Below are 16028 nucleotides of genomic sequence, written 5' to 3'. Positions count from 1 at the left end.
TCAAAACCTTGAATATAATATAGAGCCTCTACTTCTGCAACAACAGCAGCACAAAAGCTATATTGAAACAGCTGATAGGCATCTTTGGATGAACAGATCATTGAAACATTGCGAAATAGCTGATTTACTCTAAGTTGTATAAAATAGACTGCCAGGGTGCACAAGGCATGCCAATAGTTTCTATCCAAGGCTGCATAGTGAGAGACAACATAGGATGTGATGTGGCAGCCCGTTCTCATTCCCGGGGTGTCATATACTGACGGTTTGTCACGGTCGTTGGCGTTCGATACCGCCGCACAAGGCGCCCTTGAGCAGCGGTAGGAGACGCACCAGGCTTTCCATCAACTACAATGTAAACCGATCCGCAACAACAGCAAATGCACATGGAAAGTGCTGTGGTGACATATGATAAAGAGCGAAAGAGACACAAAGGGCGAGCGGGAGGGGAGGTGGATGGGTCCAACAAACAAAAGGCTTTCATCCAGAAGACCACTGTTCGTGTCCTGTGCGTTACGTTTCACTTTCACTTTACAGTCAGCTGTTCATACGTGTCCTGTGTTCACAATGTTAAGTCACATTTTCACTTTACAAACGTAGTGATTTTACTGTAAAGCCAACCATGTTTTTTTCCCAAACATAACTAAGTGGTTTTGCAGCCTAAACCTAAGCACGTGTTTTTGTTTAAATCAGAACATTAAGCACGTGTTTACTGCGATCGAAAAGTGACGCTGAAGGGTTTGACAAAGCGTCAGTATGTGATGAGTTGGGATGAGTGTTGGATGTGGACGAGAACATATGGCCAAACATGAAAACTAATGCAGTTTTTGTAATGCCATCAACGTTTTTGAAAGTCGTTGTGCTGTGATTGACAACATGTTCCTCTTGGATAGAAAGGAAGCATCTTAAGTATAGGTAAACGCTTGTTAGCAATTGTAAAAAACTGTAACCATCTTGATATAGTGCTCAGCATATCTCAACTGTCATTCTTTTATGATTTTGAGATAATAAAACTATGTACTTGCAGTACTAACATATAAGATAATTTTATTTTCTGACGCAAGTTTAAACATTTCCCTCATATTTCAGTGCCTGGCAGTAATCCAGCCTCCTGTGTATTATCTTCAAAAAGTGAAGTTAAAAAGCAGCAGAAGTCCAGCTGTGCCTTTGTTGATAGCTTTTTGATGACAGTACTCAGTGCAAACCTTTATCTTCAAAGTAGTTATACCGAGACACCTTCGTCTTTTAAGAAGTGACTGCAGCTGGTGTGAAATACGTACAAGCCGGTACAGGTGGAAAAAGTAGAAATAGTCAGATACCTCAACCTCTGCTGTTTTTCACACCAGCACATGCTTGTTTTTAATCATTTTTCAACAAGCTCAGCTGAAGTAAGTATTATTATTATTTCAAGATTGATGCATGATGGCTAATTTAAAAATAATTAGTGGCTTTCAGACAGCGGATTATAATGACTGGCTTGTGCTCACAGTACTGTAAGATATCAATCTTTAATTTAAGCAATAAATGGAAGTACTGGTTGTAGTTTTTCAATGTAAAAAGCTCCATGGAAATTGGTAGAAAGATCTCAGGAAAATTTCTCCAAACCCCTCTGAATACCGAGGTCTTTAGTTGTGGTGTGGAAGCGAGTGCTTGCCATTCTGAGTTTGAGCAAAGAGATGCGGCAGTAAGTGTGTGTAGTGGCAGAACTCTTCTGCAGAGAGACACCTGCTGAGAGGCTTGGCTGAGCGCAGCGGAGGAGAGAGGAGGCTGTGAAATGAACTGTGATGCAGGCCTGGCACACGGAGGCAGGGACAGGATCCAGCAGCTCGTCCAGCGTTCACCCCCACCCCTACAGCCGCCTGCCCTCTCCGCCGCCGCCATTAAAGCAGGCAAGGGCACCTGACAGGTGGAAGGGGCGGAAGTGATGGCGTCTGCCCAGAGACGGGGCTTAGAACTCCTGAAAAAGAGAAGCGTTAGTCAGCGGGGTCTGGGAGAGAGCCGGCAGTCATGCACGAGAACAGTGTGAAGCTTGTGTGTGTGTGCATGCAAGTGTGTGAAGTGTCCATATGCAAGTTAATGTGTGTTTATGGAACGGAAACTTGTGTTTTATCCAAACTCTCTCTCTCTGACACTGCACTCTTTCTCTATTTTTCTTTTCTGCTTGTTCACAAAGACCATCAACGCTTAAATTCAGCCAATCGTTCAGAATTTGAATAACAAGTTTTAATGACAGGATCGAAATTTAATCAGACCAACAGTATAGTTTAACAATGTCGTGTCAAAAAATAGCCCAACACACTTTAACTGACCAGAGAAGACAACAGCACCACAGATGAGATGATAGCCTCTCCTTGAGCTCACAATCAATATGTCACAGTCACAAGATGTATGGGGGTAATTTTACTTGCCTAGGGAGCACAGAGAAGCCAGGGACTGTAGGAGGGCTGCAACTTCTCTGGATCACATGCACAGGACTAGAGCAACCATTTCAACAGAGGCATTTAACATTCCCCCACACATGCAGCATCAATATATCTATCTGATATATCTAATCCAGCAGCCGTGGATGTGTGTGTGTGCTGCTGAGTGCGTGGACACAGCAATGACAGTGTAGAAAAGACCTTATAACCCCGGCCCACCACGCGCTGCTCACACGCTGACTCCCACACACTTTCCACCATTGCTCACTCATTGCCCTCTCTCTGCTGTCATATAAAACTTGATAGCCATATGCCAGTGTGATTAAATGCTCTGAGCGTAGCATGAGGTGGTCTTTGCAGATGTATTACATATTCTGCCCTGTGGTTAGTTTGGTTTATTTGTTTGGGCGTAGTTTGGTTAACCTGGCATGCCAGATGGTTTGTTTCACAGAACCATCTGAGATTGGAAACTGTTAGGGCAGGAAAAGGAAAAGGGCAGGCACTTTCACAAAATACTTGGCAGGTGATTGGATGAACCATCTGTCTGTCTCCGTCTATCACAGGCTAACTTCAACCAATCAGCGGACCATGAGCGGAGCCAGTTGGTAAATCAAAATCTTGCTGAAGTTAGTCGGGAGAAGAGCGAAAACATCTTTTCTATCGAGAAAAGCCTTCAGTGCCATTCAGTTCTGATATAACTGTTTGTATTGTAGCATCTACGCTAAGTCGCCTCTTCTTGTCGTCAAACAAACCTAAACCACGCCCGTAGCTGCCAGTAGCTCCTCACAGGGCGCTGATTGGTCAAAACGCATTACTCAAAGACTGACTAGATAGATTTTGATCTTGTGATCCTGTAATTCCTGTGTGATCTGGAGATATTGTGAAAAGCCAGCTTCTGTGCAGGGTAATAGTTTGGTGCCCCCTTAAAGGAATTCCAGTTCTATTGTGATAGTGTAGACTGTCAACGCTATTTTCCAAAGCCTGTTCTCGGTTTGTATGTGCAGAACACCTAATTGGTGCTTCACCTATCTGCATGCGTCAACCTTCAACCTGCACAATTATACTGAAAGGTTACAACATTTATATTGGCGAGTGAGAAACCTGTCTGTACCCAGGCTATGTTAGAGGACTGTTTTGTAGATAATTCGTAACAAATACCATGTTCCCTCTTTTACAAAACGAAAAACACAAGAGCAAAAGTGTAAGGAATGGATTCAAAAGTGTTTTCCCCAATAGAAGCTGCAAACATTAGCATGTCTGGCTAACTAGCTTACTACTTACAATAGTAATGTAGCATGCAATTAGCTAATTACATTATTTTGTGGGGGTTACAACTTTATTTATTTATTTATTCTTTATTTGTCTGGCTGAAGCTAATTTGCAGCCCCCCGTAGGCTTTTAAATCTAGATTAAAACAGCCAAACAAATGAGTTGATAGAACAGAATCAGGATAAAGCCAACAGAGTACATGTGTATAAGCATATTTCAGTGTGTGTATGTGTTGTACATGACTGTGTATAGATTGAGGTGTGATGGTGTGTGTGTATGACTAAGTATGAATACAGTATGAAAGCATCGACTTGATCAAAAGTTGTTCAGTGTTCACATCTTTGTTGTTGTCTAAGCCGGTGTTTCACTTGTGTAGTGAAAACTTTATATGCTGATTGCGATTTTAAATCAGGTGGTCAGTTGCTCCAGGGTTGCAAGCCTTTTACTCTCTGAATGGCATTTATTGCTACCAGAAAACTCTCGCAGGGTGGACTTTTATTGGTGCATTTCAGTGAGTTCAGGTCTTGTGAAGATCAAGATTATTTGTGATTATTACATATTGCGTGTCCCGCACAGACACATCCTCTTATCCTCTTTCTGAGTCTACTAACATCCAGATCAATATTTAATTCATAAATTACAAACGCTTTTGGCAGCAGGTTTACTCTAGAGTCTGACCGGAAAGATATGCTTCTTCACTAATTTACGAGAGTAATAAAGTACTACTTTATGAGCCCATATCGTTCATTAAAATCACTGACTTGGAATGCACTAAATAACGTAACCAACATTGATTGTCCTGCAATACTAATCCAGTCTGGACACAGTTTATCTCCTTTGCATAGATCACTGAGACAGTGCCAGAGCTCTGCAGTGGAAATGCTTGATGTTCTGTTGACATGAATTTTAGGACTGAGATCCCCACGAGAGAAGTGTGGGTAGGGGAGCTACCTAGTTCTTTTTACACTCAGAGTGAGAGATGCTTTAAAATATTCAGCTTTCACTAAAGCTTATTCAAAGTTGGTGTTTTATACAAACAGAAATCCAGGTGCAGCTGCAGTTTGTGGAGTGTCCATTTTAGCCTCTTTTGACTGATTGCAGATGCACACAGGAGTGTTTTGCCACTCAGGTGGGGAGGGATCAGCTGCCTCAAGTGGATTGTCCTCAAATTGAGGACTCAGGTATTTGGTGTCTCTTATCTGTTGTTTTTTCTTGTGAAGAACTTAAAAATAGAGGTCAACCGTGGATTTTTAAAGACCAATATATTAACGATAGTTTGATGCAGGAAAAAGTCGATTAATCGGCCGATATATTACCATTTACACTGTTCAATGCCAGTCTTAATGTTCGTGCATATGCCCGGGGTAAGGAGGATCCTTAAGTGTGCGATTTAATTTCATGAATGGATAGTTACGTGGCTGGTAGGGATGCACTGACACCGATACTGTATTGGATATTGGGCCGATACCGACTCAAATACTGGATCTCGTATCAGTGTCAATGGGGCTGATCTATTCAATTCAGTTCTATGTTTTATACAATATACATTATATACTGGAATTTGTACGTTTTTGACCAATTTGTGCTGCATTAAAAAGGTTTACACTTGAATTGTAATTCCTGTTAATTTCGAAGATTTTTTACCAAGTTGCTGGTGTACGATTTATTATTTTAATACAATTCAGTAAAATTGTATCTATGTATTTATTTGTTACATTTTATTTTACAAAGTTAGAAAAACAATGTTTAAGTCAAGCCTGAGCCAGTCACTTCCCACTGTGAGGCATACAGCTTATTAATTAAACACTGGTATCGGATCGGTACTCTGTATTGGCCGATACCCAAAGCCCAGGTATCGGTATCGGGACTGAAAAAGTCGGATCGGTGCATCCCTAGTGGCTGGATTATTTGGAAGAGAGAACGCCATATTGATAAGCAAGTTAAAGTAACAGTGAATGATTTATTTTCCTCCTCATCTGCCTGTCTTGTATTGTGGACTAAAGCTGATAGTGTTGCATTATATATTCGAGAGATAACTTTTCTGGGGAGAAATAAACTGAAAACAGGTCAGATATGATACAAATACTGCTTGTCTGCTTGCCGTAAAATCAGCTGTTCACTGGGACTGCAAAGGTTCAGCCCACATTTTCTAACCCTATCGCCAGATAAAATAATGCGTTGAAAGTTTCTGGAATTTTTATGGAGTAGAGAATTGCTTTCTGAAAAAATTATCTCTGATGTAGCCTACATCGAAAAACGTAGACTACAGCGCCCTCACAAACTTCTAGTCCATCATCTGATGCACATAAATTCACCTGCAGTACCACTCAGTTTGTTCCATGTTAAATGTTTGAGTCAGTGACGGGGTTTAAATCGTGTAGGTTTTCTTTCCAACCAAACATCACAACAGATGATTTCACGGATTACACCAGAGACCCAAACGTCAACAAGACAGAAGGTCTTCTTCATATAAAATCAGCCGTTTAGTGATCTTTAGGAGCTAAAACCTGCATATTCTCTGACTACATGGCTGCCTATTCCTGCAGTAAGGCTCAGCTATCACTAAAATATGGAAAGAAAGGTGTTGACGAAGCTGTTTCAGTGTTGGCAGGAGTCCCACCGGCGCTGGAAAGGCTGACCATATGGTTCGTCCTGTGATGTGATTTACACTAACATGTCTGCAGCCCGTGCAGATGCAGGGACTGGCGTATTTACACAAGAATCCCAGTCATAACGTGCACCTTACTGTATCTTCAGCTTATACATTTATGAACCGCATATTACCAGAGGACTTGTACTGTCTTGGATTGTGATAAATATGTATATGAGCATCTAAACAGACTCCTTATGTGTTCAAGCTGCGCCAAAGGAGCCCCAGAGGAGCAGAGTGCTGACCAGGCACATACGGGCAAAACAGAGAGAGAGAGAGAGAGAGAAAAAGAGAGAGAGAGAAGGAGCAGACAGATGGAAAAGAGATATAGAGATAGTTTGTAATGAGGGTCCTTTTGTCGAGGGAGGAGGGGACATCTCCTTACTGTCTTAATAAAGCAGGAGGAGAATGGCAGCGGGATAACTGTAATGATGTGCTCAGCTGTCAAGATCGCACCCATGGCGTTTATACAAAGAGAGAGGGAGAGGGAGTGACAGAGAACAGTTACATGTAAACAGACAATAAACATGTGAAAGCAAATATCTACGTGTTATTTAGCTGAATTTATACTAGGTTAGATCCTGGATTTATGTTGCCGTGAGAAGCTGCTATTAAAATGCTGTAGCATTGCGGTCAGACGGTGTAGTTTGTTGCATTGTGGATGCTGTCAGGGGACCCCAATGTTCCATATTGCAACATGAAATTGTATGTGGGTGTGTGTTTGTGTGTGTGAGTGTTAATCAACAGAAACCGCTGGGCAAGAGAAGGTCAGGGAGGAGATTGGGTTTTCTGAACTGAGTGAAAACAGTCCCTATAGAAAGCCGTGGAAAAGCAAAACGTGAGATATGGTTCTGTGGAGCACATGGGAAAAACCCTTCAAAGCTGATTCTTAATCCTTTCCTACCCCAGACCTCCTCCCTTCTCCTTCCCTCAGTTTAATCTCTGACACCGCATTAACATTTACATTTTTTCACAGCAATTTGAATCTAGTGTACGCCATGACCACCTAGATTTATTCATTTACACTAATTACCTACTGCTGGGATGGGAGTGGATGGTTTAACCTTCTCACAGCTAATTTCTCATGATTTCTCCAAAGCCGCACACAGCCCCACAGGGGCAAAATATGACCTTTTCTTATTTTATTATCAGCAACACAAACAAAATGACACTAATCAGGGTAATGTGGTGGCACCTTTAAAAAGCATTTCATTCCATTTCAATTTGTTGCAATACATGACAATAATGAAGATTGACCTTAATGGAGAATGGTTTATTTTTTTCAGTACCCATTTCTGTTTGTTTTGTGGTGTTTTTTTGGTCATCAAACATATTCTCTGGCAGTCGGCCAGTGTGTTATATTCACTGGGTTTGAACAACTAAAGCGCTAAACCCGATGCAGAGATCGCCGTGGAAGATTGTGAAGTTGTGCTGATTTGTTCTTCCATCTACAGTAGCCACACACAGTGTTATCTTTAAGCCTTTGGTTTGCTGCTCCTGGCAAAGACAAAATAATGGCTATTTGAGACAAAAGGACTAGTGTAGCCTTGAGAACCATACAATATGTTGCAATTTCTCGAAAAGACCCAGGGTGAAGCGAGAGAAGAGACGCCACACAGGTTCAAATGAGTTTCATGAATTTTATTATTAACTTATTTTTTAAAATAAAAGACTATATTAACCGATGTTGTCAGTCATAATGCCAGTGTATGGCTGAGTAAAAAGTGGAATTACTGTAAGCAAAATAGTTGGAAGAGTGCAAGGAGGATTAGAAACAGAGGTTATTAAAGCCACTTAAACAGTCCTGAGGGCCAGTTGCCCAGATGGAGAACGTCTCCCAACAAGACCTCCAGACTAATTGCTGAAATAGGTCATTTGTCATTGCCTTCCAAAATGACCCATGAGAGCTTTTTCTGATGGTGTCCCTACTGGCAGGACGACTTCTTTTGTCAGTGTTACAAACCCTCATCGCTACAGAAAGGATTCATATGATTCATATGTGACATATGAGATCATGTATTTTCTGAACTGTCACCTCTATGGTCACGGTTGGGTTTGGCATCAAAATGTTTTGGTAAGGTTAGGGAAATATTAGGGTCAACGCTACATCTGAGAGCCACAAGAGGCGCTTGTCAGGTAAATGTACACATTTGTTGTTTTAGGCATTTGGACAAATAACTAATACTGGCAAGTTTCATATTTCCTGGCACCGTGTCCCAATCTGAATGTTGTTTTCTGTCCAGTGGGCAACTCCGCGTCTGAAAAGTGAAGCCAATGCGGAAGTGCCTTACACTTGCATTCTTTCTAATAGCCAGCAGGGGGCGACTCCTCTGGTTGCAAAAAGAAGTCTGATTGTATAAAAGTCTTTGGAAAATGACCCTACTTCTCACTTGATTTATTACCTCAGTAAACGTTGTAAACATGAGTTTATGATCTCAATCGCTAGTTTAAAGTCTTCTTCAATGCAGCATGATGTTCATTCAGTAAATTATCGTTCTATTTAGGGTAAAATAGACCATAAAGCAGGGTATGCAGGGTAGGCGTGGCTACCTTGTGATTGACAGGCCGCTACCACGGCGTTGTCCGGTCTGGGAGTTGTCCTTGTTTTCATCTTAGAACTTTAACCCTTTCACAGTGTGTTTTCAGTTCATGAAAGCTAATTATAACCTTTTTGGTCACCTAAAAATAGCTTCACCCTCTTGTTTCACCTACAGTTGCAAAAGACCAAGATGGCAAGGGCCAAAATGTCAAACTTGAGGCTTCAAAACAGCAGTCCACAAACCAGTTGTTGACGTCACGGTGACTACATCCACTTCTTATATAAAGTCTATTTTTCTGACCCAAGAAGCCCCATCACCCACACCGACAGAGGAATTGATGTCACTACGGACAAACATAGACTAACCTTTACCTGCATGCAAATCAAACATATGCACAGTGCCAATTAGATTGCCAACTAAATGTTTTTTTTCTGTTTGTCCTGTGTCCCAAGCCCCTGGGCACCGGTAATTTCTTAGCACAATTAATTTGAGTAAACTTTGTTAAAAGGTCAGCAGTGAATGATGGATTATGGCTTGTTCTAATTAAGATATTTGTTTCTGTGATGCCATTGAAAGTGAGATATTGAGTCAAAACAAATGCTAACCATTTTTCACCATCTTCTTTACCTGGCACGACATGTGACACAATGGTTTGGATCTATCTGCTCATGCTGTTTTCATCTCTCTGAGGTATATGTAGCTGCGCTGATGCACATTAAAACACTCTTTTATAGTCTTTACTGCAAAAAAATGTAGGTACGGTAAGGTAAGATTTTACCCTGAAGCAATGTCATATTTGTGGTTTGAAAAACCTTCATATTCTCAGAAGTGCTGATGTCAATCAAATCTAAAGCCACTATGGCTCCAAAACAATCTATTCAGACCTTTCACATCTTAATTTCTCTGGGAAGCAGAGCCAAAGCTGACTAATTAGAATGATACTGCTTTTGGAGAGGCATGCTACAGTTTTACTTTCTAATTTCAGATTTGTCTGACAGTGGTGCAGCCCATGTGGGTGGTGTAAATGCCTGGCTGCTCACTTCCAACATGCCGAGAGAAAAGACTGCACATACTTATTATAAGAGTCGTTGTCACATTTTAAGATGGTACAAGAATTTATATTTTTGTCATGTCATCGATCAAATCCTTCAGGAGAAGCTTCACATTTCTTTGTGTGCACATCCTGTAGAAAATAACATACAGTACACGTGATTTAATCTCTAATACACGTATACCATTAAGGATGGAATAAAAAATGATTAGCATATACAGTATATGTTTTAACAAATGACAGTTTAGAAAATGCCAAAATCATCTATCAGAAAAGCATTTTACAGTTGATTTAATGTAAAAGTATGACACCTCTAAAACTACCTTGATGCAGAAACTCCCATCCATCTGTAATGAGTGTAAAATAAACATTTGCACCTACTGTTTGCTGCAAGGTATCTAGCATTGTACAGTAGGTGTGGTGCAGCCTGTCGCTGCTGTATTCCACCCCTGAGTGCTGTGAAGCTGATTTATAAGAGGGAGGGGCCCGTGAGCTGCAATCAGCCCATTTCCATCAGCGTTATGGCTGCCTGACAACATCCAGCTGTCCCTGATGTGCCACCAAGGGCCGACGGTGCGCTTGTCAGCTCTGCCGTTTTACTGCAGCGCTCACTGAGACGAAAACATATACACATGCATACTTGCCCACACGGTCACACGTGGAGACACGCATGCTCCCCCACACACAAAATCACCAAATGAAATACATCATTGTCTATTCCAGTTTTGTCGTGAAATGAGATCTGTAATCGTGGTGTATGACTGTAAAATTGTAATGAGAAATGTCACATCCAAGTGTAAGAATATTTTATAAGATACAAGTTTCTTTTACCAAAGCAGTGTCTGATATGTAATAATAATAATATGTTTATTTATAGAGCACTTTTCATACAAGAGATGTAGCTCAAAGTGCTTTACAAAAGAAAAGAAAAATGCAACACATTCAAACAAGAGCAGATAGGCAGTCAAATTAGACAATAAGAGGACAGCAGATGATAAAATATATTAGTGAAATTAAAAACAGGGACCATTAAGCCATAAAAAAACATAGTAATTAATAGAGTCACATTAATTATAAGCCAAATTAAATAAATAGTTTTTTTGCTGTCATTTAAAAGTGTTCACAGAGCCTGCATCTTCTATTACCTTTTATATTAATCCAGGACATGATGACTATAAACATATAAACATAAATTTTGATTACAGCATATTGAAAATAATTACAATATTTACTCTCTCGTCTTTGCATCACACAGTGACTCTTTACAGTAATTCCCACACTTACTGTCTCCAGACTCTTTCTACTCTACATACATTATCTAGTCTGCATTAACATCAATGTTCCATATTATGAATCCCAAATTTTACATGTGATTTCTTTCTTTTTTTATATGTTAAAATTATTTTCCGACTAATATTATAATGTAAAATTATTATAATGCACACAAAACAATACATTTTCTCTTAGGATTATTTCAGAGTTGCACAAGGGACTGAGCAGAAGCTTCTGAGTTTGGACGACATGATGCTCTGTTCTACTTTCAGACTGAGAGCTCACCTAATCAGAGCTCTGACTCAACAATGCATCAGTGTTGTGCCTCATCAGTGCAATCTCTCTCTGCCCTTTTGCTGATGTCTCCTCTCCAGCTGCTCCCGCTAACTTATGATATAATGACATTATACTGTAACCCGATAAATTGTGAACCCAGCTGGCTGAACCTTATTTTGCTTTTACAACAGCTGGGATGCTACGTGCACTGGGCACCCACCATGCCGCCGGGGCAATGCACGACAACAAAAACCCACCTAACTACATCATTCTACTTTAGTGATTTAAACGCTCAACCAGGACAGTCGGTGATATTTCTGACTGCTGGTTATCTGAAACATGCTACTATACTGTACGTCGGAACTGAGGATGTATGACATTATACTCCAATATATGCTACTATCTTGATGCTACATACTTATTATTATATACTTATTTGAATGCATTTTTGTTAAAAGAGCATGATACAGACACCACTGTCGTTTGGTTATATATTAAAACACTGATACATTCACTCAAGTGACTGAAATTACTGAATTACTGAATGATTTTATTATTCCATCATGTCACATAAATTACTTTTCCTGTAGTTTAGTTGTGTTTAAGACATATTATCTTCATCACGTCATTGACAGTCAGCGACTCCAGACTCTAAACATAATTTATTATTGTAGGAAATTGCAATGAAATCAATTGCAATTCTGACGTTTTGTGATCATACTTGTCCCCTTATGTGCATCGAAAACCCGAGCTGGGTGCTGTAAACAGAGGATTGGTGTGCAGAGAGCGTGGCCGCGTGGAGAAAGTAACCATTTCTAATGTCTTAACTTAACCATGGTTAAATTCTGTTCTCTTGGCAATTTCATTTTTAGACAGAGCGTGAAATAAAAAACGTGTTTTTCCAGTCCGGCAGGCTGACAGTGCAGGCATTTATTGATTTTGCCCATTTAATGCATTCAAGATATAATACGATGGCTCCACTCAACTGAGGAACTTGTCTATCTTTCTCTTATCAAGCATAACTAACAGCTTACATTTCATTTGGAGCATTTTTACCGCAGTTGGATGATGGTCGTCTAAAACAAGTGGCTATGCCTTTACTGGATAAAGATGCTGGAGAACCTGTTGAATTGTTAATATACATACTGCAACTGTTTGTCACATTTGACTGTAAAGCTTGCATGCATTGCAGCATTTGCATTCCTTTATTCGCAGTTAGATATAATCAATAAGACACTGGAGTAAACAGGATTTAAACAGATGCAATTCAAGTCTATTGAGATCAAAAGCAACAAACAGGAATCTGTGTAATTTGGCGGACGTTTAAAGTAAAAGGAAAATGGTGATAATTGAAATGCAGTGTCATTTGGCAAACCGCTGAGCTGAGAAAATTAATAAATAAAGAATCAAATAGTTCTTAACATCTTCCTCTCATTTTCATTTTATCTCCTGTTAAATCATCCAAGAGACAGTTATTACTTGTTTCAAAGTGAAGACAATATTCCCTTCTTCTCAAACAGAGAGGTTCAGATCACAGACTAATCAGATTTAAATGGATGTAACGTCCGTTTCTCTCCTCTCAAATACCACAGAGATGTTGTTGTAATACACACTTTATCTGTTATTATGCCTGAACTACCGCATGAAATTGGTTTGTGTATTTTTCTTTCTTGCCCGTATTTTATGGTTGAGACAATATAAGCAGGATTTTAGTAACCACATTCAAAGATAACATGTCCTTTATAAACAGTATATATATTTAGCTTGTCAGTTTCAGGGTGCTTATTTTACTAAGCATCCATGTTGGACTCATATAATCACAGTGGTGATGACTGGTAGAGAAGACTCAGACAAAGTGCTCTTTCTCCATTTCTCTTCAGTGATAGATAGAAGAGTGGAAATGAGAAAGCATGCTGTGGGTGGGAAAAGGCCAGTTTCAGCCCCTGGGCTCCTTTATGCCTCCTAGAAATGGAGCTAGACTGATCAACACAACCAAATTATCTGTGGTTGTGTCCCAAAATTGAGCTTGTTGTTGATCAGATGTTTGCCAAGGCCAGGTTTGTAGGATGTAGCTGCATTTCAGATGTCTGTGAAAGGTTTTGTCTGATGTTGTCATCCAAAGTGACTCATACTAAGAGCAACATGAAGTAAGAACCCTTTATTTTGTTAATCAGCCACAATTATAGGCGAAGGTTTCTGTCCACCTTGAATATCATAGCACGCACTTTGAGAAGAGGATGTTTTTAATCATTCCACAGACGTATTAGCGGGGGTATTTCTAAAAACCTCAGGCTTTTGAAAAGACACCCTGCACCGCTGCGCATTGTGTGCGTTGTTTGTGTTTAATTCATACTCGGCGTCTGCGGCAGATTGACTCACAGGGGGCGGCTTGCAGACATTTGAATTAAAGCTGCAAAACTATTAAAAATGTATGGTCTGTATGAATGCATGACCTATATTTTCCAAATAAATAAATAAACAGGGGGTTTAGGGAGGATGATGCAAATCTTCAGAAGTGGGACACCGGATGAGCTAATGACATTAGAACAATAAAGACTTTGGGTTTCACACTGAGAGCGTAATGGAAACCAAGCCTGTCTTTCTCATTCCCCGCCTTTGCTCTTCGCCTCTCCTAGTTCAAGTGTATATTGTGTCTCACCTCTCTCTGCACACTTCAGGACTGCAGAGAGAATGCCTTTGCTTTAATGTAGTGGTGTATGTCTCTAGAGCTGGGATATTGACACAAGGTGGTTTTTGGAGTCTTTGTCTTACTGACGGTGATGTGGCCTTCCTCCTTCATTCTGTCCCTAGACCACATCTGTCTGTCTCCTTCTTTCTGCCTCTCTTTATGCTCCTCTCCCCGCCCTGTCTGAACCCCTCTGTTGTCTCTGTAGGTTTCTTCTTCACTCTGCCATTCAGTCAATGTCAGGGACCATTGCAGTGAGAATAAAGGCCACTGGTTTCTCTCGCTTCATGATGAACTGTCGCTGTCTGACTGAAGCAGCCTCTAAAATTCACAGAGAGAGAGAGAGAGTGGAAAACAAACCCATCAACTATCAACAGCAACTGATTTGTGTGAAACTTTCACAGGCCTCGGCTGCGGGAGTTATTCTTGTTGAGAGAAGTGAAACCGAAAAACCCTGGCTGTTTGGAGGAAAGGTAGAGGGGTTTTGAGTCAAGGCATTAACATCAATTTGTCATCTAGATCCTGTACATGAAAAGGTCACCTCGTTATCTCTCACATGGTCTCACGTGGCATTCGTTTTCAGCTTGAAATCTGTCTATAGACCACTGAGCCAGGGACGTAACACTGACCCTCACTCTGTAACAGGAGAGTAACCTTTAACCTCATGTTTTCTGCAAAGGCCATCCTGTCTCTGAAGCAGTGTTTCATACCCTCTGTGTGTATGCGTGTATCTCTGTTTGTGTGTGTGTCTAAGTTCAGGCGAGGCTGTTGGCTGTTTATATGAAGCAGAAGAGTGTATCCATGCTGAAATGACTAATTGGGAAATATAGTGTACAAGCTCATTTGATGCACCAAGCAACTTATTCCCTTTGCATGAATAACTGCAGGTTTATACACTAAATATAGTTCTTCTGTGTAGCTGCTTCTTACTCCACTTGCAGCCAGTGTATTGTTGACTTTAAACCCAGTGATAGATTATGAGAATCACTACACAGCATTATGCTTTTTTGCTTTCTTGTGTGCATTGTGTTTTCTACCCTGAGGGACTTCTTCCCCCCTCTTTCTGCACCTCTGCTCTGGCTACTGCCACAAGCTTGGCATCAAAGGGCCGTTAAAGAGGCTTCTTCTAAATGAACTTGACAGCAAAGCCAAGGCGTGGTGATATGGGTGGACATGCAAATCAATATTTCACATCATCAGCCACTGGTTGGTGGAGAACAGGGACAGGATGACGAGGTGCGGGCCAATACTGTCATTGATTTAGACCGCAGAAGAAGTCAAGAGGGGCTTAGCGGTTGCATCTTACACTTGTACTAAAGGTATTGTGGAGGTAATCAAAAGCCAGGGATCATCAGGGGGCTGTTCTTTCTGTTTCAGTGCTGAATCCACATTCTGTCGTTCGGTTCTGCGGCAGTTCGGCTCTACAATTTACTGCAAGATGAGTTGGAGGCTGTTGATCACAGCGAAATGACATCTGCGCTTTGTTTATCCACCCATACATGCCATAACTGTCTGCAGCCTCATTGTAGAAAGAAAGGATCAGTGTGTAAGCAAAACAGATGGAAGGCGTATGTAAGCAAAGACAATTCCCCCCCTCACTGAATCGTACCATTTAGTTCCTACAGACCGGCTAAGCAATGTGTCACCACACTAGCGCCGTTGATGCGGCTTGGCAGCCCCATGAACAGCAAACATGTCATTCAGTTGTAAATTATGTTACACGCAAGGTCACCTTGTGTAAAGGTTGAGAAGCAGGAGGAAATGAGCTGAGGGTGCAATTCATCTCTTCATGTCAGAGATATATATCACACGGTGGAAATCGAAACACATGCAGTTAAACTCCCAGATAACGCAAACACAAACATAG

At 40.8% G+C, this 16028-nt stretch overlaps 1 long non-coding RNA gene across 3 annotated transcripts in view; it reads left to right on the top strand.

Annotated features, from left to right (window-relative positions):
• The window catches only part of LOC119495694, a 92666-nt gene that overhangs the window by 70831 nt on the left and 5807 nt on the right, over positions 1–16028 (top strand). Inside the window, exon 7 of one of the 3 annotated variants that reach the window (XR_005208538.1) lies at positions 6545–6868. The exons of the other annotated variants lie outside the window; for them this stretch is intronic. This is a non-coding gene — a long non-coding RNA (uncharacterized LOC119495694). Of the gene's footprint in view, positions 1–6544; positions 6869–16028 lie in introns of those variants that run through there. 3 annotated transcript variants of the gene reach the window in all.

Source organism: Sebastes umbrosus, chromosome 10, assembly GCF_015220745.1.
Source record: "Sebastes umbrosus isolate fSebUmb1 chromosome 10, fSebUmb1.pri, whole genome shotgun sequence".
NCBI classification, from domain to species: domain Eukaryota; kingdom Metazoa; phylum Chordata; class Actinopteri; order Perciformes; family Sebastidae; genus Sebastes; species Sebastes umbrosus.
The sequence above is the reverse complement of the archived record's forward strand: the minus strand, read 5'-3'. Positions and strand labels throughout refer to the sequence as shown.